The sequence below is a fragment of the Pan troglodytes genome, chromosome 1 (genome assembly GCF_028858775.2).
Source record: "Pan troglodytes isolate AG18354 chromosome 1, NHGRI_mPanTro3-v2.0_pri, whole genome shotgun sequence".
Lineage (NCBI taxonomy): Eukaryota > Metazoa > Chordata > Mammalia > Primates > Hominidae > Pan > Pan troglodytes.
The window spans coordinates 109,824,177-109,846,948 of NC_072398.2; the positions used below are offsets into that span (position 1 = coordinate 109,824,177).

General features: G+C 44.7%; 1 long non-coding RNA gene and 1 other non-coding gene across 2 annotated transcripts; one reads left to right on the forward strand and one right to left on the reverse strand.

Moving 5' to 3' along the window:
• Window positions 1–1,914: 1,914 nt before the first annotated feature.
• Window positions 1,915–19,080, forward strand: LOC107971077 (uncharacterized). The gene is made up of 5 exons (XR_008540191.2): window positions 1,915–2,635; window positions 7,055–10,232; window positions 10,371–10,942; window positions 16,300–16,449; window positions 16,546–19,080. It is a non-coding gene; the product is annotated as an uncharacterized LOC107971077 (long non-coding RNA).
• LOC112207628 (U1 spliceosomal RNA) lies at window positions 10,076–10,240 on the reverse strand. The gene has a single exon (XR_002942054.2). It is a non-coding gene; the product is annotated as a U1 spliceosomal RNA (small nuclear RNA).
• Window positions 19,081–22,772: the final 3,692 nt, after the last annotated feature.

Sequence of the window (22,772 nt, forward strand, 5' to 3'; positions counted from 1 at the left end):
AGTAGTTGGGACCACATGTGCGCACCACCACCCCCGACTAATTTTTTTGTATTTTTAGTAGAGATGGGGTTTTACCATATTGGCCAGGCTGTTCTCAAACTCCTGACCTCAGGTGATCCACCCACTTTGGCCTCCCAAAGTCCTGGGATTACAGGTGTGAGCCATCACGCCTGACCAAAAAAAAATTTTTTTAATTTTTCGTTTAAACTTTGTGTCAAGGCTGGGCGCGGTGGCTCACGCCTGTAATCCCAGCACTTTGTGAGGCCGAGGCAGGCGGATCACTGAGGTCAGGAGTTCGAGACCAGCCTGACCAACATGGAGAAACCCTGTCTCTACTAAAAATACAAAATTAGCCAGGCGTGGTGGCACATGCCTGTAATCCTAGCTACTAGGGAGGCTCAGGCAGGAGAATAGCTTGAACCTGGGAGGCGGAGGTTGCGGTGAGCTGAGATTGCACCATTGCACTCCAGCCTGGGCAATAAGAGCGAAACTCCGTCTCAAAAAAAAAGAAAAAGAAAAAAATGTTGGTTATATTTTCCAGCTTCTCGCATCAAGAGAGTCTATTTCTCCTCTGTTTGAATCTGGGATTGGCTATGTGACTTGCTTTGGGCAAATGTTGGTGCCTTCACAAAACTGACAGAAGAGAGGCTTGCACATGGGGGGATTACCTGCGTTTTGCTTCACTTGAAATTCTGAGACCATGATCTGAAGATCCCCCCAAGCTAGCCTGCTAGAGAGATCACATGAAGAAAAAGTTCCATGCATCTCACTTTTCCCAACCAATCCAGCTATACCCCAGATGTGTGAGTGAGGCCATCCTAGACCATCCAGCCCCAAATGAATCAGCCTGAACCAGAAGAATTTCCAAGCCAACTCACAGAATCACTAAAAATAATAACTTATTGTTATTTTAAGTCAATAAGCTTGGGATGGTTTATTATGCAGCAAAAGTGTATCAAAAGGGTGATGGTAGTTGCAGGAAATAAATATATACCTTTAACTGTATATGCATAAACATCTTTGGAATGATACCTCCAAAATATACATTCCTATATTGAAAGAGCACACTGTGTACCCAGCATGGTGGATGAAAATAGATCATGAAGTTTCAGAATAGTAGGAACAGGTAGAAGATTCTATAAGCTTTTGGGAGGGGAGCTGGGAGAACAGTTTAAGGCAAATAACAAAGAATCAGAACGGCATCCATCTTCTCTACGGTGTTGAGGCGCTCCAGTCTATAACCATCAGGAACAAACCTATAGTCAAATCTGAGTATATTGGCTCATTGCAACAGAGGAGACAGCAAACACTATGGGGAAATTGTGGGACAATTCTTCCCCTGGGAATCTCGATATTTTTATCTAGAAAGTGGGAGGAATGGTTGCAGAACTAAACACATAATTGGTAAAGAATCAACAGTCAATACAAAAGTTAGCCGAGCATGGTTGGGCATGCCTGTAATCCCAGCTACTTAAGAGGCTGAGGGAGGAGAATCGCTTGAACCCAGGAGGCAGAGGTTGCAGTGAGCTGAGATGACGCCCCTGCACTCCAGCCTGGGTGACAGAGACTGTCTCAAAAAAATAAAATAAAATAAAATAAAATAAAATAAATAATAAGGCCAGGTGCAGTGGCTCACGCCTGTAATCCCAACACTTTGAGAGGCCAAGGCGGGCGGACCACAAGGTCAGGAGTTCGAGACCAGCCTGGCCAATATGGTGAAACCCCATCTCTACTAAAAATACAAAAATTAGCTGAGTGTGGTGGTGGGCGCCTGTAGTCCCAGCTAGTCCGGAGGTTGAGACAGGATAATCGCTTGAACCGGGGAGGCAGAGGTTGCAGTGAGCCGAGATCACGCCACTGCACTCCAGCCTGGCGACAGAGCAAGACTCCGTCTCAAAAAAATAAAAAATAAAAGAATTAACAGTCACTATTAGTAGCTGGGAAAGGGGAATGTTTGATCATATTATGGTTTGAACAGTGTTCTGTTTGTGCTCAAATATGATTGTGAAATAGTCTTTCTTTCATCTTGGTGAGAGGGTAGCTTTGTCTGATATTGGTGTTGTGAAATTTTTAGTTTGAACCGGAGAACATCATGGCCTAGGTGTTTATCAGACCAGCTCTAGCTGAGAGCAGAAAAGGGTTACTTCTTCTTTCTCAGAAACGACTATGGAAAACAGTAGGCCGGGCGCAGTGGCTCACTCCTGTAATCCCTGCACTTTCGGAGCCCGAGGCGGGCGGATCACGAGGTCAGGAGTTCGAGACCAGCCTGGCCAATATGGTGAAACCCCGTCTCTACTAAAAATACAAAAATTAGCTGGCCATAGTGGTGTATGCCTGTAGTCCCAGCTACTTGGGAGGCTAAGGCAGAAGAATCGCTTGAACCTAGGAGGCAGAGGTTGCAGTGAACCGAGATTGTGCCACTGCACTCCAGCCTGGGCAACAGAGCGAGACTCCGTCTCAAAAAAAAAAAAAGACTATAGGAAAACAGTAAACAACAAGGGCCGGGCGCGGTGGTTCACGCCTGTAATCCCAGCACTTTGCAAAGCCGAGGGAGGCGGATCACTTGAGGTCAGGAGTTTGAAACTGTAGCAGGAGAGGTCGTAGACAAAATCCCTCAGACACCGGACTGTGGAAGGTAAGAGCTTTATTCAGTTGGGAGCGTCGGCCGACTCACGTCCTAGAAACCGAGCTCCCCGAATAAGTAATTCCTGTCCCTTTTAAGGGCTCACAACTCTATAGGGGCTGTGGGTGGGGGGAGAGGTCATGATCCATTGAGCAAGCGAGGGGTACGTGACTGGGGGCTGCATGCACCGGTAATCAGAACGAAACAGAACAGAAAAGGGAGTTTCATAATGCGTTTTTATACAATGTCTGGAATTTATAGACAGCGCAAGTGGTGAGGTCAGGGGTTGAATTTTAACAACCAGGCCCGAAATGTGGCGCCCGGTTGTCTGACCACGATTTTCACTTCTGCCCATTCTTTCAACCTCCACTTTTTCAGCAAACAAGAAATTAAGTATAAGACAATATGAGGAGTGCTCTCCTCTCAAAACCAGCTTGGCTAACATGGCGAAACCCCATCTCTACTAAAAATAAAAAAATTAGCCGGGCGTGGTGGCGGGTGCCTGTAATCCCAGCTACTGGGGAGGCTGAGGCAGGAGAATCGCTTGAACCCGGCAGGTGGAGGTTGCAGTGAGCCGAGATCCCGCCGCCGCACTCCAGCCTGGGCGACGGAGCGAGGCGAGACTCTGTTTCAAAAAAAAAAAAAAAAAAAAAAGCAGCGCTTTTAAAAATCTGAGAGAAATTATTTCAACCTATCTCTATGTATCTCTATCTAGTAAAATATCAATTAAGTGTATCGGTATAATAGACATTTTCAGACATGCAGTGTCTCAAAAAGTTTATTTCTAAGGTAACCACTTTATAGGAGGTTTTGGAGGATATGCATCATCAAAAGGAAGAAGTGAGTGAGGAATGAACCCCCTTGAGATCCACGAAGCAGGGGATCTAACAAAAGAGAGAGGCGATGGAAATCCCAAGATGGTGCAGTAAAGAGAGATATTATGATAACAGCTGTGGGATAAGCCTGAAGAGCAAGTCATCCAGAATGGAACAGATAGAAATGTGCCAGGAAAAATTTTTCTTTCTTTCTTTCTTTTTTTTTCTTTTTTTGAGAAGGAGTCTCGCTCTTTTGCCCAGGCTGGAATGCAGTGGTGCAATCTTGGCTCACTGCAACCTCCGCCTGCCCAGTTCAAGCGATTCTCCTGCCCTCAGCTTCCCGAGTAGCTGGGATTACAGGCGCCCCCCACCATGCCCGACTAATTTTTGTATTTTTAGTAAAGACGGGGTTTCACCACGCTGGCCAGGCTGTTCTTGAACTCCTGACCTCAGGTGATCCACCTGCCTGGGCCTCCCAAAGTGCTGGGATTACAGACATGAGCCACCACGCTGGGCCAGGAAAAATTTCTTGAACAAACATACAAGCAGGCAAACCAATCAAAATGATTTTGTGTTTCTATGTGTCGAGGGGAGATTTACAGAGCTGGGGAGAAATTGGCTAGTATTAAGTAATAAATACATGAAAAACTAACCAAATGGAAAAATAAGATTATTATTGCCAGGGTAAATACTGTACAAAAAAAAAAAAATCACTATCTAGAAGCTAGGAAGAGGACTCACACCAAGAACCAAACCTGCTGGCACCTTGATCTTGGACATCTCAGCCTCCAGAACTGTGAGAAATAAATGTTTAAGCCACCCTGTAGATGGTATTTTGTTACAGCAGCCTGAGATAACTAAGACATCCAAACCTCTGAAAGAATCAAAATCAGACTTTACTTAACTAACTCTAGGTATATCTATTTGAGAATCCATCCTCTATTTCTATTTTCTTAGCTTTAAAGAAAATTTGGGGGGTGCTATGGCAATAGGTGTAGGTACCACTGCAACAGAATCTTGCAGTGCAGGAGAGAGATTGGACTCAACTCCTATTTCTGTTTCTTATGACGTTTTCTTTAGCTACTTGCCTATCCAGCTCACCAGACAGTGTTTCATAGCAAGTACCATGTACCAGCATAGACCAAACAATTCCACAAGAGCAGTAGAATAGCCAGTATTATTAAGTTCCAACAATAAAAGCCCAAGAATGCAATCTCTCCTCTTGTTGCCACAATAAGAAAAAGATCCATTATATAAAGTCTTAATTAGATGAAAATTTAAAATCTCCCCTTTTCAATTTTTATTTGGCTAAGGACCAACTCTGTGCCAAATTAAAGGTCCCGCCCTGGAGGGTTAGGTCTGAGTTCTTCTTCAGCAGCTGAAGCCTGGGCTCTCTGTCACAGGAACAGTGGGAACACCCATTGTCAGCACTTTTACAGTCAGGTGAATCCAACCTCAAGTCTCTCTTGTGAACCACCTTCCCAGAATTCTCAGGGGTCAGGAGAACAAAGGAGAACAGGGTAGCACCAGCTCCTTACCTGTAAGATTCAGTGCTATGTGTGAGACCTGCAAGCAATAATATTCCCCAAACAAAAGTGAAGAGTTTGTGCTGCTATTAAATGTCAGATAGTGTGGCCAAGGAAGGAGCATTCTCTTAGGATGTGGGAATATGACTAGGCCCAACTTCTTTAGAGGTCAATTAAGCATCAATTAGAAAAACTGGAAAGGCACAAATACTTTGATCAGGGAAGTCTATTTCTAGAAGTCTGTTTTAAGAAATCCTTGCACAGCTCACACCTGTAATCCCAGGCCTTTGGGAGGCCAAGGCAGGCAGATCACGAGATCAGGAGATCGAGACCATCCTGGCTAACACAGTGAAACCCAGTCTCTACTAAAAATACAAAAATTAGCTGGGCCTGGTGGCGGGCGCCTGTAGTCCCAGCTACTCTGGAGGCTGAGGCAGGAGAATGGCGTGAACCTGGGAGGCGGAGCTTGCAGTGAGCCGAGATCGTACCACTGCACTCCAGCCTGGGCAGCAGACCAAGACACCGTCTCAAAAAAAAAAAAAAAAAAAAAGAAATCCCTGCACAAATGATGAAAGATATTTGTATAAGGATGTTCTCTGAATAATTTTTTATAAGAATAAGCATTAGACACAATTTTGTGTCCATTAGCTGAGGGCCATTTAAATATATACTGGTTCATCCATACCATAAAAAGATGAGCAGTTGTTTAAAAGCCTGAGGTAAAATATGAAAGTGGTGATGATGATGCCACTGAAAATAATTATAGCAGCTAACGTTTAATGAACATTTATTAGGTGCTCAAATGCTTTATGTGTATTTCTCATCAAATGTGTAAACCAAAAATAAAATTCTAAGGCCCCCCAACCATGTGAATGGACCCCTGCTCTAGGTCAAGGTCATTCCACAGTTAACCTGAAAAACTAGTTCAGGCCATGATGGGAAGAAGTTGGACATGCCTCATTATACCCTCCTTCCTTTTGGAACTCAGGAAAAGCCAACCAGCATTAACATCAACACAGACCTTAAGTCTGATAAGAAACATTTACAATCTATTTTCTCTGAAGCCTGCTACCTGGAGGCTTCATCTGCATGGTAAAACCTTGGTCTCCACAACCCCCTATCTAACCCAGAAATTCCCTTCTGGAATAAGAACTCTTTCAACCAATAGCTAATCAGAAAAATTTTAAATCTATGACCTGGAAGCCCCCCACCCTTTGAGTTGTCCCGCCCTTCCAGATTGAAGCAGTGTAAATCTTACATGTATTGATCGATGTATTCTGTCTCCCTAAAATGAATAAAAGCAAGCTGTACCCGACCACCTTGGGCACATGTTGCCAGGACCTCCTGAAACTGTGTCATGGGTGCCACCTTAACCTTGCAAGGTAAACTTTCTAAATTTATTGAGACCTGTCTCACATACTTTTGGATTCACAAATGTTAGATTAATCCATGAGAGAAGCATTGTTTATTTATTTGTTATTATTATTTTTTTTTGAGATGGAGTCGGCTCTGTTACCAGGCTGGAGTGCAGTGGCGCAATCTTGGCTCACTGCAACCTCTGCCTCCTGGGTTCAAACTATTCTCCTGCCTCAGCCTCTCAAGTAGCTGGGATTACAGGCACCTGCCACCACGCCCAGCTCATTTTTGTATTTTTAGTAGAGATGGGGTTTCACCAAGTTGACCAGGCAGGTCTCGAACTCCTAACCTTAGGTGATCTGCCCGCCTCATCCTCCCAAACTGCTGCAATTACAGGCATGAGCCACCACACCCAGCCAAGGGAAGCACTTTTTTTTTTTTTTTCTGTTTTTATAGATGAAGAAATAGAGATACAGAAAATTCAGTAACGTTTTAAAAGTCACATCATGAACCAACCAAGATTTCAACCCGGAAATTGAGGCTTCACCACAAGTGAAGACTGGGATTTTCTTGTTTTCAATTATTGGGAGTTTTGGATTTCCAGGAATGTGCAGTTGTAAAAACCCAGCTTCAGGAAGTGATGAAATAAGTGCAGTGGCTATGGCGTAAGCTCTGAAGCCCCAGGCTCAGGCTCTATTGAAAAATTACTTTTGCTGAAATATTCTTGTTTTTAGGAACTTCCATGGAACTTGAGCCTTCGCACAGCGTATTTTGGCATCGAATTTAAAGCTAGTAGAGGTCCGGAAGATTCCCAGGATTAAAGTCTTTAAACAGAAAGCGTGAATCTTGCCTAAGTAAAAGGTACCATCTCTGGGTGGGCTTGAACCACCAGCCTTTCGGTTCAAACAGCCGAACGCACTAACCTATTGCGCCACAGAGACTCTAATGGTTTAGATTTGCTGATACCAGAAATGGCATTTTAACCTCTGGCGGTAGATAATCTCATATGTTTGTAGCCTGTCCAATCCCGCGCACTCCAGAAACCCAGAACACGGGAGACATTGAAGCCAAGAGTCGAGTCTTTGGGCACGTTTGGACATTCTACCCGGGCAGAAGTCAGCTGGGGGACTCCAACGGCCAAACGGCCGCCTGCTCCTCACCGTCTGCTCTTCACTGCTTCCCCCGCCTGCTCTTCACCGTCTCAAAAGTCGCCGGCCCCTCTACAGGCGACAACTGCAGCTTCTCAGGCGGAAGTCACTCGCTTTCCCATTCTTAGCCCCGCTTCACACCTTGAGCTCACAGTCATTTCCGCCGGGCCTGGGCTAGCGGACGCGCGCGTGGGAAGGACCAGAACCCGTGGTGTCCTCACCGCGTCGCCCTCGGGCCCTCAGAGGTGGGATCCACCGGACAGGGACCTGGAGTTTGCACAGGCTGCAGCCCTTCGCCCAGAGCCAGCCTAGCACCTGGTAGGTGCCCAATAAATGCTCGGTGAAGGAAGGCATTCCACCGCAGGGTTTTAGGAGAACCATGAATTCCTGTGTGAACGTTAAGCGTTTAGTCCTACTAGGAAGTCTGGAATATGGAGACCTGAACTGTTTCTCAAAGGCAGCTGTTCTTGTATCCCCAGAGCCGGTTTAGAATCCAGCAAAGGCCCCTGCCCGGTGGATCCCACCTCTGGAGACCCGAGGATAGTGCGGTGGGGGGCACCGCGGGTTCTTGTCCTTCCCACGCTCACGTCCACTGGCCCAGGCCCAAAGGAACTGGCTGTGAGTACAAGATGTGAAGATAGTTACAAATACCAGCTAGTGCCAGTGCCAGTTGCAGAAATCAGGACTTGTAATAGTTATGAGTATTTCTTCATTATTTTGAGATGAATACATTTGGGTGTCTATTAACCAAAACTTTTCTTGAGAATTCTCCTCTTCCATCACCCTAGCTAGCACATTCATTAATAATTAACTTTTAGAAATCTCAATATTTAGGTTACAGGAAAGCAAATATGGAATGTGATCTATCTAGCTAAAAAAGGAGTGAATATCATTCAAAGACAAAGACTTTATCCTGTTGGGGAAAGGGTTGGCATATTTTCACTGAATGAGAAAAAGTATGATTTTCATATTGTCTTTATTTGAACCTTAAGTATGATTTTACAAGGAGGAAAAAGGAGGAGGAAGAAGCGAAAGAAGAGGAAGAGGAGGAAAAAAGAAGAGGAGGAAGGTGTACATTGATGCCACTTTGAGAAGAAGTGGACTGTGGTGGATTTGTAATGCATCAGTTTGGCCAAGCTGAATGCACATTTCCCAGATTTGCCATCTTTAGATAGCTCTAGGTTAGCCTGGGCAACAGGAGACACTTGGAAGATAGAATTCAAGTGGCTATTACACACTTTTGTATGCTGGGAAGGGCGGTGTTACAGCTCAGGCATGATCTTCAGCTTCCCTGACCCTTGGACTGGTGGGTGTTTTGCTTCTTGATCTAACATTAAGGTTAGAAGTTGCAGGATTCCAGCTGGGTTTTGCTACATCCAATCTGGTTTAAGTTCTCATATTATTAGGAAAGCTTTAGGGTGCTTCAGGAAAACGCTTTTTAAAAAATCAAATTTGGAAAATATCAAATGGAATTATAGGCAATAAGCATAACCCAGTGGAACCATGAATCAAACCCTCTGGAGCAGGGTTGTCTAAATTTTGGCTTCCTTGGGCCACACTGGAAAAAAAAAGACACTTGTCTTGGGCCAAACATAATATACACTAATCGCAATTGAACTGTACCTGTAAAGCTTGTAAACAAAATGTGTCTGTAAAGTCTGTAAACAGGCCAGGTGCGGTGGCTCAGGCCTGTAATCCCAACGCTTTGGGAGGCCGCGAGGCAGGCGGAAAACTTGAGGTCAGGAGTTCAAGACCAGCGTGGCCAACATGGTGAAACCCTGTCACTCTTTTTTTTTTTTTTTTCGAGACGGAGTCTCGCTCTGTCGCCCAGGCTGGAGTGCAGTGGTGCGATCTCAGCTCACTGCAACCTCTGCCTCCCGGGTTCAAGCGATTTTTTTGCCTCAGCCTCCTGAGTAGCTGGGACTACAGGCACGTGCCACCACGCCCGGCTAATTTTTTTTTTTTTTTTTTTTTTTTTGTATTTTTATTAGAGATGGGGTTTCACTGTGTTAGCCAGGATGGTCTTGACCTCCTGACCTCATGATCCACCCGCCTCCGCCTCCCAAAGTGCTGGGATTACAGGCGCGAGCCAGTGCGCCCGGCCCGGTGAAACCATGTCTCTACTAAAAATTCAAAAAATTAGCCGGACCTAATTTTTTGGTTGCCTGAGCCTGTAATGCCAGTTACTCGGGAGGCTGAGTATTCTCTGGTTGAGGAAGGAGAATAGCTTGAACGCAGGAGGCAGAGGTTGCAGTAAGGCGAGATCGCGCCATACACTCCAGCAGACTGTTTGCTGTTAATCCCATAGGGAAAAGAAAAGCTTAGTTTTATTTCTATAGAACAACAACAAAAAAGGCTAAGAGATTAGTAGAGACGGGTTCACCATATTTGCCCACACACGCCTGAGGTCGAGCGATATTAACATAAACATAACCTATCGACGTACCTCATAGATTGCTGGGATTACAAACGTGAGAACCACTATGTTCCAAATTTTTAGTTTCAGTGAAGTTACAGATGGGAACAAAGACCTGATTTTCAGCTTATGCTGACGCCTAGTATGCGTTTCTGCAGCAAACAAAACCTACTTTTAAAACGACAAAAATGCAGGGGAAAGCGCGAACGCAGTCCACCACTACCACAAATCATACAGTCGAGTTTCCCGCATTTGGAGAAACTGCAGAGGTCAGCACATCCGGAGTGCAATGGATAAGCCTCGCTCTGGAAAAAACCACCTTCGTGACCATGGTATCTCTCCTGCCGGGTAAGTATGAGCTATTGCACCTCCGCCCCGCCACAGCCTCACACGCCTCACCCTTTACACGCACGGTCACTTGCCCCGCGCACCCCCCCCCCCCTCCCCCCAGCCCTCCTAGCCCTGACACACAGCTGGGACTCTCAGGTCCGACCAGCGGTCCTGAACCCGCTCCCACGGCACGGGAACTCCTTCGTGGCGAAGCAGCATGTGGCGAAGCAGCAGCCCCTGCGCTGGCTCATCTACATAGAAGTCGCCCTATCCGTGATGTCACCGACAGTGCCTTTCCCAGTCCCCGTCTGCCTTTCTGCCGCTCAGCCGACCAACCCGCTGCCGGAGCCGGCAAGGGGAAGTGACGTCTGCCTTTCCCTTTTTTCTCTTCTGCTTCCCTCATCTGTTCTCTTCCAAAGAAGCTGGTCCTTAGCCTGTATTGCGGAGCAAGCTTTCGGCGACCAGCTGGACCCTGGGCACCCTTCTTCGAACAATGGCTTTTAATTCTCAGACTAGAACGTTTAGGATTACAAAAGAAACTGGTTCTTTTCACCTCCTTATTCTTGTGATGTAGCATTCCGCATATATATATATATATATATATATATATATATATATATCCAACTATCCTAAAAGACACTGCCCTTCATCATTCCATGCCGTTAGACATTTATAGGACCATGCATGGTGATCTCCTCCAGACAAAAGTAAATGCTGGTGCAGAACAGGTAAGTGTACTATAATTTGAGTACATCAGCTTTTGGGCATTTTAAACCATGGGTCAGACAAGTTAGAGCAAGAGGGCAGGTTGATAGCAAGAGGGAGTGTTTTTCTTTTAATTTTTTTTTTTTTTTTTTTTTTGAGACGGAGTCTCGCGCTCTTCGCTCAGGCTGGAGTGCAGTGGGGCTATCTCGGCTCACTGCAAGCTCCGCCTCCCGGGTTCACGCCATTCTCCTGCCTCAGCCTCCCCAGTAGCTGGGATTACAGGCACCTGCCACCACGTCCGGCTAATTTTTTGTATTTTTAGTAGAGATGGGGTTTCACTCTGTTAGCCAGGATGGTCTCGATCTCCTGACCTTGTGATCCGCCCACCTCGGCCTCCCAAAGTGCTGGGATTACAGGTGTGAGCCACCACGCCCGGCTTCTTTTAATTTTCAAATAGCAAAGTGATGTTTGCCACTGTCATTTCAGAATGAGGTGACAATTTGTTGTTGTTTGGTTTTGTGGGGTTTTTTGTTTGTTTGTTTGTTTCTGAGACAAGGTCTCACTGTCACCCAGGTTGGAGTACAGTGGCATGATCAGGGTTTACTTCTGCCTTGACCTCACGAATTCAAGCAAACCTCCTTACTAATCCTCCCAAGTAGCTGGGACTACAGGTGCATGACACCACACCCTGGGGTGTGAACTGGGATTTGATGTTTTCAGTTGGCTCCCTGATGGAATAGGTTCCCTTACTATTCTGGAATACAGATTGTCTTCATGATTATGATTCATAATCATAATGATTATGACAGCAGTCCCTGCTGCCAGGCAGGGACGTTTAAGTCTGCAGAAGCTGTCTGCTGCCTTTTATTCAGATATGCCCTGCCCCCAGAGGTGGAATCTAGAGGCAGTAGGCCTTGCTGAGCTGCAGTGGGCTCTACCCAGTTCGAGCTTCCCTACCACTTTATTTACACTGTGACCATAGAACCACATACTCAAGCCTCAGCAGTGGCAGAACCCCCTCCCCCTGCCATGCTCCAGTGTCACAGGTTGATCTCAGACTGCTGTGCTAGCAGCAGGCAAGGCTCCATGGGCATGGGACCTGCCGAGCCAGGCACAAGAGGGAATCTCCTGGTCTGTCGGTTGCAAAGACAGTGGAAAAAAGCACAGTATTTGGGCAGGAGTGTACTGCTCCTCGAGGTACAGTCACTCACAGCTTCCCTTGGCTAGGAAAAAGAAATCCCCCAACCCCTTGCACTTCCCGGGTGAGGCGACACCCCACCCTGCTTTGGCTCATCCTCCATGGGCTGCATCCACTGTCCAACGAGTCCCAGTGAGATGAACCAGGTACCTCAGTTGGAAATGCAGAAATCACCTGTCTTCTGCGTCTATCTCACTTGAAGCTGTAGACCGGAGCTGTTCCTATTCAGCCATCTTGGAAGCAACCCTCTTTTTCTTTTTGTATTTTGGTAGAGACAGGGTTTCACCATATTGCCCAGGCTGGTTTCAAACTCCTGAGGTCAAGCCATTCTATAAAACAAACTTATATTTGTTTTATCTGAGTTCCTTCCTCAGGAAAGGACTCTCAGTCCTCTCAAAAAGCATCAGAGACCTGAAACTCAGCCAATCACAGCATCCAGACAATGAGATGCCAGTCCCCTCACTCATCACGAGTGCTTCCTCACCCCTCCCTAGTTCCTCTTTTCCCACACACAGTTAACTTTTCTTCTGTGCTATATAAACCCCTAACTTTAGTCAATCAGGGAGATAGATTTGAGACTCATCTCCTGTCTACTCAGCTGCAGCACCCAATTAAAGCCTTCTTCCTCAGCAATACTCAATGTCTCAATGATTGTCTTTCTGTGTGCTGAGAACACCGAAGCCCTGGGGTTTTGGTAAAAATACATGTACAGTTTTAAAAACCGCAATTAATGGGTTGTGGTATATTGAGAAATTGGAGTGGCATCAACTTGGCCAATTCTGAGGAAACACACTGTGCTTAAGTGTCAGGGCCCTGCCTCCTGACCTCGACAGTTTATGGTTGATTTTGAGGCACAGCAGGGGAGTATGGCCTGGTTTGAGTGTTTTATAGAAATGTAAAACATGGCTGATTACTTTTTATTTTAAATCCAACAAATCTCCATTTCTGGTGAGAAAATCTTGCCAAAACCAACCAAACAAATGGGTAGAAGTATATGAAGAAGAAAATGAAAGATTCCCTGCCTCCCAATCCCACTTGCTTGGTGTCAGCCATTATTTATCACATGGAGGAAGGGGGCAAGGCACCCAGGAAGTCCCAAGTCCTGTTCTCACAATCATCTGGCCTCCCTGGGCAAAGGGAAAAGAGGGAAGGCAAAAAGAATATAACACTACTGTTTGCGGAAATTTCCCCTTGGTACAGGAAACTCTGGTAAACTGAGAGAGTATGTTTTCCAGAGGGAGGCCTCAAGGGCTCTTCTCTGCCCTAAGCCCAAACTGGATTTTGCCTCATTTTCTGAGGTGCAAATGAAATGATAAAAGTTGATCAAAGGAGAGGGCAGAGAGAAAGAGGATGACTCCTTTCTTGCAGGTCCACCTTCTTTGGTGTTGCTTGAGGGATCAGAAGAAATGCCTTAACGTAGGTGTGTGGGAACTATGGCTGCTAAGTATGAACTCAGTTACCTCGAGTTATAAGCTAGTGTGAGGTTCCATGGTGTAATGGTGAGCACTTTGGACTCTGAATACAGTGATCAGAGTTCAAGTCTCACTGGAACCTTTCTGTATAATTCCAGTGAGGTTCCTCTCTATTGCTCCATAAGCAGAATGGGGGAAATTGCCCAATCATGGTCACAGACCCTCCATGCCACTGGCTGTGTGCAATTGGAGTCCCGGACCCAGCGACCAGCAAGACCCCTCCCCTGTCGGGGTGACCCTGGGCCTCCAGGTCACAGGTCTCCACTAAAAAGGCTGCCTCCCCTCAATCCTAGACCCCGAGTTTTCTTTTGTTCACGTCATTGGGCCATTGCCCTATGTCTCTTTGGAAGAAATGACCTATATGAAACACTTTACTTCCAGGATTCCCTAATTCCTTCATCCCCTAGGACAGTGCAGTTTTTCATCTCCTGATCTTGGGTCCAGTACTAATGCGCGCATTTCATCTTGTTTTCATGGGATCCCCTCCAACCGGCTACCAGTGGATTCCTGTCCTTGGGGTCTCTGTGGATGGTAACTAGATGCTGCTCTTGTCCCAAATCCTGACACCTCCCTCCAGGGAATTGCCTCCCTTAGCCTCCTAAATCAGCCAATATTTAGATTTGAGCCTGGAATCCCAGCATCTGTGGAGAACAGAGGTTCCTGATCCCTGGCCAGCCTCCTGCAGTGAAGGGGAGAGGAGCAGAGCAGCTGGGAGGGGCAAGTCCAGGGCCCTGGGCAACCCCCTTCTTCCTGCCCAGACTCTGCTCCAAGGAGAAGTTGCCTTAGGACCAGATCAGATGGAAACTCTTGTTCTCTTCTCATCAGCAGAAAAATTTAGGCAAGAGCTCTGGACGACCTTCCTAGCTCATAAAAATGCTGTGGTCAAGTCTCTCCAGTTTTGGAAATGTCCAAGGTTACCAAGTGTTTTGAGGGCTCACTTTGGAGCCTCTGAAAAGGAGGGGTCAGGGCCCATGGAAGGTACCTGAGGGATGCAGGGGAGAGAGGGGAAAGAGCAGACAGGAGGGAGGAGAGAAGGAGGGAGGGGGAGAAAGGGTGTGTGAGGGCCAGGAGCCAGGATTCACCCTGACAGTTCAGTGACTGCTCCCTGACCCCAAGGTTCCCACTGTGGCACCTTCCAGCAGGTGGTTTCCATCTCTTATTGATGTCCTGAGAACTTGGCTCTACAGAATGGTCCCACCCTATTTGTCTGGCATGAGTCCTGCAAAGTTTCTTTTCATCGTTTGGGGGATAAGATGGGGGTATATAGGTTTGCAAGTGACTAGGAGCTAAGTCAGGACCTTGTGGAGCCGCTCAGAGTTAACTGTCAAGTAGCCCCCTTTCCCCCTTCCCTTGCAGGATGATTGCCTGCAAGACAGGGCCTGGAGGCCAGGGCACCCAAGGCCACAGAAATGCCCAGGGATGAGTCCTGGCTGGAGATGCCTTGGCTAAGCTGACTGTGCACTTCCAGGGCTCACAGGGGTCTGGCCAGGAGACTGAGCAAAGGGACCAGGGAGGTTGTGTAGCAGGCTTCTGCACAGCAAGGCAGACATTCTTCTTGGAGCCCCCAACCCAAATCAGGTCTTCCACCTCCTCTTCCTAAAGACCCTTTACTGCTGTCATTCTTTTACTGAACTACAAGTTTAGAGGACATGGATTTCAGTGCCCTCATCTGGCCAACCATCTTCAGCTGCCAGTGGGCAAGGTAACCTCCCTCCCTGCCAAGACTTGACTCAGGACCTTTCCTTAAGGAGATGTCCTGTTCTTTCTTTCCCACCAGAACTGCCCTGGCCCAGACCCCATTTCTGTCTGGTGACCAGGACAGTCCCCTCACCAGTGTCCCAGGTTGGGGAGGGCAGATCCTCCTCAGCTCCCTGCCCCTGAGAGACCCCAACCGTCTTGTGTGGCTCCGGCCCACAGAGTGATATCCATGGCCCATATCTCTCAAAACTCTCCCCTCCCACTCTGAATCCACCCTCTACTGCATGCTCCCCTCACAGAACAGACTAATTTTTGTGTGTGTGTCCTTGTTTTGCCTACCTGTACCCCAGACAGACTTTTCTGTCTTAGAACTACCTGTCCCTCTTTGGACAGTGTCTTCCTGGTACTACACATGAAGATGTCCCACTCTCCACTGCTCAAGGAGAGAGTGCCTGACCTGAGCTGGGCCCATCAGATCCAGTACTTACCTGGAATAGGAAAAAGATGGGGAGGGTGACCAAAGATTACAAAAATCTCTGAAGCTTATCTACTTGAGAGAGACTCCCTGAAGATACTGGCCTCTCATTCCTGCTATGTATATCCAATGTGACTGAACTCTGAATAAAATATATAAGTTATAACAATGTAGCAATTGACCCAGCAAACGAGGACACAAACGTGTTGGAGGGTAAGGTGGTGAGAGGCGTGTTTGGGGGTGGTGGTGATGAGCAAGTATGTGAAGGAGAGGTAGTGCCTAAACTTGAAAATCAAAAAGTAATAATATCTATTTAGACATAAGGAGATAAATAACGAAATAATTGCTTCTATGTGATGAAACTCTGGGAGTACACAAGGGGACTGCTATTTTACTAAACAAATTTTCAAGTATATATAACTTTGATAAAGTATCCAAATAAAATAATTCCTTTCCCATATAAGTATGTGTATATATGTATTCACTGTATTTTGAAGATAAATTTTTACACAGTCATGTTAATCACTTTCATTTAAGGATTTGAGTTTGATGTCATGCATATAATGTGATCCCACTGTATGACTACACAAATGTTGGCAAAAGTAAGTTCAGAGGAAATGGTAGGCAAGTACTTCCCAGTTTTGACCAGAAGATGGAGAAAAAAAGAATTCTCAAAAAATGTTAAAGGTATGACATGTTATATTTTCTTTTCACAGTAATTTAGACAGAAATTAGCAAAATCAAACATGTATAAATACTTTGGTCTGACAATTCCATCTCCAGGTGTCTACGGAGAAATAGACAAGCGATGCACGACAGATACATGTGTCAGTCTGGTCCCTGCAGTTGTATTTGTAATAATACACATTGGAGCAATTTCATGGCCATCGGTTAGAGAATGTTTGAGGAATGATCCATTCATATCAAGAAGGACATTTCAAAGATCAAAACCTGATGGAAATGCTGGAGACCATGGCGCTGATAGGAGCTCATGCGTGTTGACCAATTACTACATGACAGGCATTGTCTCCACGCTTTTCCTGCACTGCTCATTTAAACACTGGACAACCTAAGTGTTCTGATTTAGCCCATTGGACAGATAGAAATGGAGGCACAGAAGATTAATGTGTTTAACTTCAAACCCTGGCAGATTAGGTTTTTCATCCAGAGCCTGTGGCTTCACCATAGGTGTGATTCACGTTCTGTCATTCTCCACTTTAGGAATTTCCAGTATTCCAAATATGAGAAGCTGAGTAAACAAACAACAAACTCAAAACCCTAAAAACCAGGATACGTAAGGGTAGATGTTTGTTGGGTGTGGATTAAAAATGGACTTTTTTTGCCCCAAGCAACAAAGAGGCACCTTAGAAAATAGACAAGAGACAAGAGGAAGAGAAGCTTTAAGAGATATTTGGTCCAAGGAGGAGACTCTTCAGATGGAAGGTCACATCAGCTAGAAACATTAATATGACTGGATGGGCTCAAACCACTGACTTTTCAGTCAACATCCAACAGCACTAACCCAGTGTTCCAGAGACACTGCTTGTTAAACAGTGAAAGCTGTTGCTCAATTGTGTCATCCATAATTGTCAAATATTGCCATTTAGTAGCACAAGGAAGTATTCTCCGTTGCCAAGCTAGAGTACCCATAACTCTTCTGTTTTGTTGAACATTCTTCCCCACCACAAACCCTCTTTAGAAGACTGGGGGCTCCTAAAGCATTGAGGCCGAGAGTCCCGTCCTTGTGCATGTTTGGGCATTGACCCAGGGCCAAGTCAGTGGGAGACTCCTCCACACCTACGCCAGGTCCCCAGGTGACAACTGCAGTCTCTGGATCTGAAGTCATCCACGTTCCCATTCCTAGCTCACCTCACCCATCGTGAAGCCTGGTTAGTATTGCCAGAGACCCGAGTGGGCAGATGCCCACACCAAAGACAGAACCTGCTGCGTGCCCACCTTGCTGATCCCTCCCTCCTTCTAGACAAAGGCTTCATAAGCCAGGGACCTTGGGTTTGCTCACAAGGCAGCCCCTCACCTAGTAGGCATTAGTTCATTATGTATATGTATATGTAGTCCTCAGGTTGTATTCCTTAAATATATATAATTTAAGGATATGTATTATATATATATAAATATATATGTAATTCCTTAAATATATAATTTTAATACAATTTTTTTTTGAGATGGAGTCTCACTCTGTCTCCCAGGCTGGAGTGCAGTGGCACCATCTTGGCTCACTGCAAGCTCCACCTCCCAGGTTCACGCCATTCTCCTGCCTCAGCCTCCCAAGTATCTGGGACTACAGGCGCCCGCCACCACGCCAGGCTAATTTTTTTTTTTTTTTTGTATTTTTAGTAGAGATGGGGTTTCACCATGTTAGCCAGGATGGTCTCAATCTTCTGACCTCATGATCCACCCACCTCGGCCTCTCAAAGTGCTAGGATTACAGGCGTGGACCACCGCGCCTGGCCAAAACAAAGTTTTTAAAAGATTCCTTTAATAAACATTTACAATAACATCAAGAAATATAAACGACCTAGCAAATATGTGAAAGCCAGCCAGACTCTCAATGGCATCCAGAAATATAAACGACATAGAAAAGACATGAAAGCCAGCCAGGCATGGCTTCAAATCCCAGCACTTTGGAAGGCTGTGGCAGGAGGGTTGCTTGATCTCAGAAGCTTGAAACTAGCCTAGGCAACATAGTGAGCCCTCATCTCTACTGAAAATCAGAAAAATTATCCGGGTTTGGTGGTGTGAGCCTGTAGTCCCAGGAATCAGTGGATGAGGCCCTAGGATGTCATAGGCCTGAGAATTCCATGCTGCAATGAGCTGTGATTGTGCCACTGTACTCCAGCCTGGGTGAAAGAGTGAGATCCTGTGCAGAAACAAAAGAAGAAAAAAAGAGATGTGAAAGCCTATATATTGAAGACTACCAAGTACTGCTTAGAGCAGTTAAAGACCTTTGGAATAGAAAATGTTTCTTCTTGCATTTCAAGATTGCTTTTGTTTTGGGGGGACACACTATTTTTTAGGAATATGAAGTTCTTCTCAGGCATTCCTGTAAAAAAGGCCACTTTTTGATAGGATTGTATTGAATCTGTGGGTTGCTTTGAGTTGTATTTTTGTCTTAACCATGTTACAACTTCCAACCCATGGACACAAGATGTCTGTCCATTGATTTAGGTCTTCCTGAATCTCCTCGAGCAATGCTCTGTAGTTGTCTGTGTACAAGTACTGCACCTTCTTGAACAAATTTATTCCCAGGCACATTATTCTTACCAGTGCTATTATAAATGAAATCATTGTGTCAATTTTCTTCTCAGATTGTTCATTGCTAACACAACTGATTGTTTGCTGAAAGTTTGCTGAATTCACTTATTAACTGTAGTAGTGTGTGTATGTGAGTGTGTGTATGTGAGTGTGTGTGTGTCTGGCCTCTGTGTGCATGTATGTGTATTTGCATCTGTAGGTATTATTTGGGATTTTCTATGCATAGGATCACACCATCTGCAAATTGAGATCATTTTGTTTTCTGTTCAAAAATACTTTTTCTCATGTTTATTTTTAAAAGATAATTTGGCCAGGTGTAGAATTGTAGGTGACAGTTTTTCTTAAGTTCTTTATTGCAAACTTCTTGTTTGTATGAGAAATCTTATGCCATCCTTATATTTAGTGCTCTGTATGTAACATGTTCTTTCCCTTTTTATTCCTTTTAGGATTTCCTTTTTATCACTGGTTTTGATGGATTTAAGGCATTCCTTGGTGAAGTTTTCTTCATGTTTCTTGTTCTTAGAATAATCATATTTCTGTAATATTTGAAGTTTATGGTTTCCATGGAGCTTCTAAATCTTTCATCCAGTATGTTTTAAATATCTTTGTCTCTCTTCTCCACTACACGCCCTTCAGGGATTCCATTTAGCCCTATACTGGGGGGTTTAAAGTTTTGATGCCGATGGTCTTTTTATGTTTTCAAGTCATTTGTTACTGTGTGTTTCATTTATGTTAGTTTCAACTTCTATTCCTTCTAGTTCAATAATCTTCTCTTCTGCAATGTTTAATCCACTGCCTTCTTCCATTTCAGACTGTAAATCATACTTTTTATCTACAGAATTTGATATTTAAAAAATTTTCAACCTCCCCATTTAAATACAATTATACTAACTGCTCTAATGTCCTTTTCTTCTATTTCCAACATGTCTGTCAATTTCAACTAGATTATTAGATTCTTCATTATGTGTCATGTTTTCCTGCTTCTTTGGCTGCTTGATATTCTCTTATTTTTATTTTATTTTTTGCGGGGGGATAGAGTTTTGCTCTTGTTGCCCAGGCTGGAGTGCAATGGTGTGATCTCAGCTCACTGCAACCTCCACCTCCCAGGTACACAAGCGATTCTCCTGTCTCAGCCTCCCAAGTAGCTCAGATTACAGGCATGCACTATCATGCCTGGCTAATTTTTTTGTATTTAGTAGAGATGGGGTTTCACCATGTTAGTCAGGCTGGTCATGAACTCCTGACCTCAGGTGATCCATCCGGCTGCTTGATATTCTAAGATTTGATGCTGGAACTTTGGTGTCAATGCTCAAAATGCCCAAAGACACCACTCAACCTCAGTGTCTATGCACACCCAAGCTTTTGCAGCAGGACAGGTAGAGCAGAGATGAGTGTGCTACAACATGCTGGTAGAGGGTACCCCCAATTGTGCTTGGGGATTTCCTATTTCTCATGGAAAAATGTGTCTTCCTTAATTTTTCCCATAAGAACCACCCTACTTCATGCCCTGTCTCTCTGTCCAAACACCAGGACAGTCCTCTCACCAGTCTCAACCACCCAATGGATTGACAAAGGTGCAAATATGATTCAGTGGAGAAGGCATTCTCTTGTCAACAAATTGTTTAGAAACAACTTTTTTTTACACAATTTGTTTTTTTTTATCCCCAAAGGAAAAAAATTCACCGGAAGCTCAATACTAAATCAAAAACTAACTCAAAATGGATTATGCAACTAAATATAAACTATAAAACTAGAAAAAGTATAGCAGAAAATATAAGACAAAATCTTCATGACACAAAGTTAGGCAAAGTGTTCTTTATTATCAATAAACACAAACCATTAAAGAAAACATTGATAAATTCGACTTTATAAAAATTAAGTTTTTGCTCAACAGTATTAAGAGAACAAATATAAGCTGCAGTTTGGGAGAAAAACAGTGGAAATCACCAATATGACAAAGGGCATGTGTGATAGTTACTTGTACTTGTCACTGTGACTGAGCACCAGGGTGCCAGGACATTTGGCCAAACATGATTCTGGTTGTGTTCCAGAGAGTCTTTCAGATACGATTAACATTGGGATGGGCAGACTAAGTGAAGCAGATTGCCCTCCTTAATAGGGGTGGGCCTCATGCAATCGATCAAGGGCCAGGAGAGAATTAAGAGGCCTAATGGGAAACAAATGCTTTCCTGGGTATCCAGCTTTCCTTCCATCTTGGGAATTTCAGCCTCCATAATCTCAGAAGCAAATTCATGTATATATATACACACACATATACATTTCATAGGTATGTGGCTAAGATTGTATTTTTACAAGTTCAGCCATGAGATTGGTGAAGCCAGCCAATGAATAAGGGTGTGTTCTATTATACGATTCAGTCTTCTTTTGTAAACGATTGAAGTTCTGCATTTGAAGTAGGAGGATAGGAGGGAGCAAGTCCACCTAGGATGATAACAGCTGAATTTCTCAACATACACTTCCGAGCCGTAGGGGTCAACTTAGAGACTCAAAAATCTCACCCATAATCCTGCCCCTAAACACCAGGGCTAGGGAACACTGTGGCCCTCAGGTGATTTTCTTTAGCCAGGTCTGGGAGCCACACGACGGCAGAGGGAGCAGGAAACACTATGCAAATAGAGGCCAGGACAGCAGGGAGGGCCTGTTCATGATAGAACCCAGGTAAAACTATCTTCAGAAAGCGAGTGTGGAGAAACACAGATCATGCCTGAGACCTGGTGGATTAGAGCACTGGCTACTGGGGAATTGAAAGGAAGGGGCTTCACCGTGCAGAGGACCAGAGGTGCCAATCTTGGAAATGCAGAATTGCTGGGAGATGGGGAGGCACGGACCATGGAAGTATCCTCTGGAGACTCATGGTGAAGAGCACAAATGAATGAAGTAACTGGCAGAAATTAGAGGTCCTGGTAGAACAAAATAGAATCCCACAATGAGAACATACACCATGTATGTCCCCCAAGGAAGACAATATCTCCTAAAAACTCCAGAAAAATCATTTTGGGCAAGCACCTTATATCTAGTAATGCGATCCATGTATCGAGACCGTGAGAAAAGACTATTAAACATGCTAAACTCAGCGAGACCTGATTCCCTCATGAGGACTCTGTTAAGGATGAGTACCACTCAGCAAGTGATGACTGTGACATTCACTTTTGAATAGCTCATGAGCGTTAATATATTTCATTGTGGATCTAAACCAAAAACCAAGGTAGGGGCAAGATGATAATCACAGAATGTCACCGGTATATGTTTAGGTTCAAATACTATTATGAGAAGTGGCAGGTAAAGGAGGTAGGAAAAAGAAAACGCATCATGTAATTGACTGTTGTATGGAAATATTTGATGCTGAAAGTTATAATTTAAAACTATAAACCAAATATTAGAAGTGTGTCTAGTTCAAAGGGAGGAAAACCATCAAAAACATTTTTAGTGCAATATTTAACATGAGCTATACAACCCTTCCTAAATGCCAAAGGCACACACAGACACACACACACACACACACACACTCACACTCACGAAGAATACAAATGACTAGAACCAAGAAATGTAAATACATTCTGCTACGTATGGTAAACATAGCCTACAATGTGGAAGAGATTAGAAAATAAACATGGAAATGAAATGTTTTTATTAATTCGCATCAGTACCCACCAAAACCAATCAGCATAATCAAATATTATAACACTGAATGTAAAAAACAATCCAAAAGTCCAGAG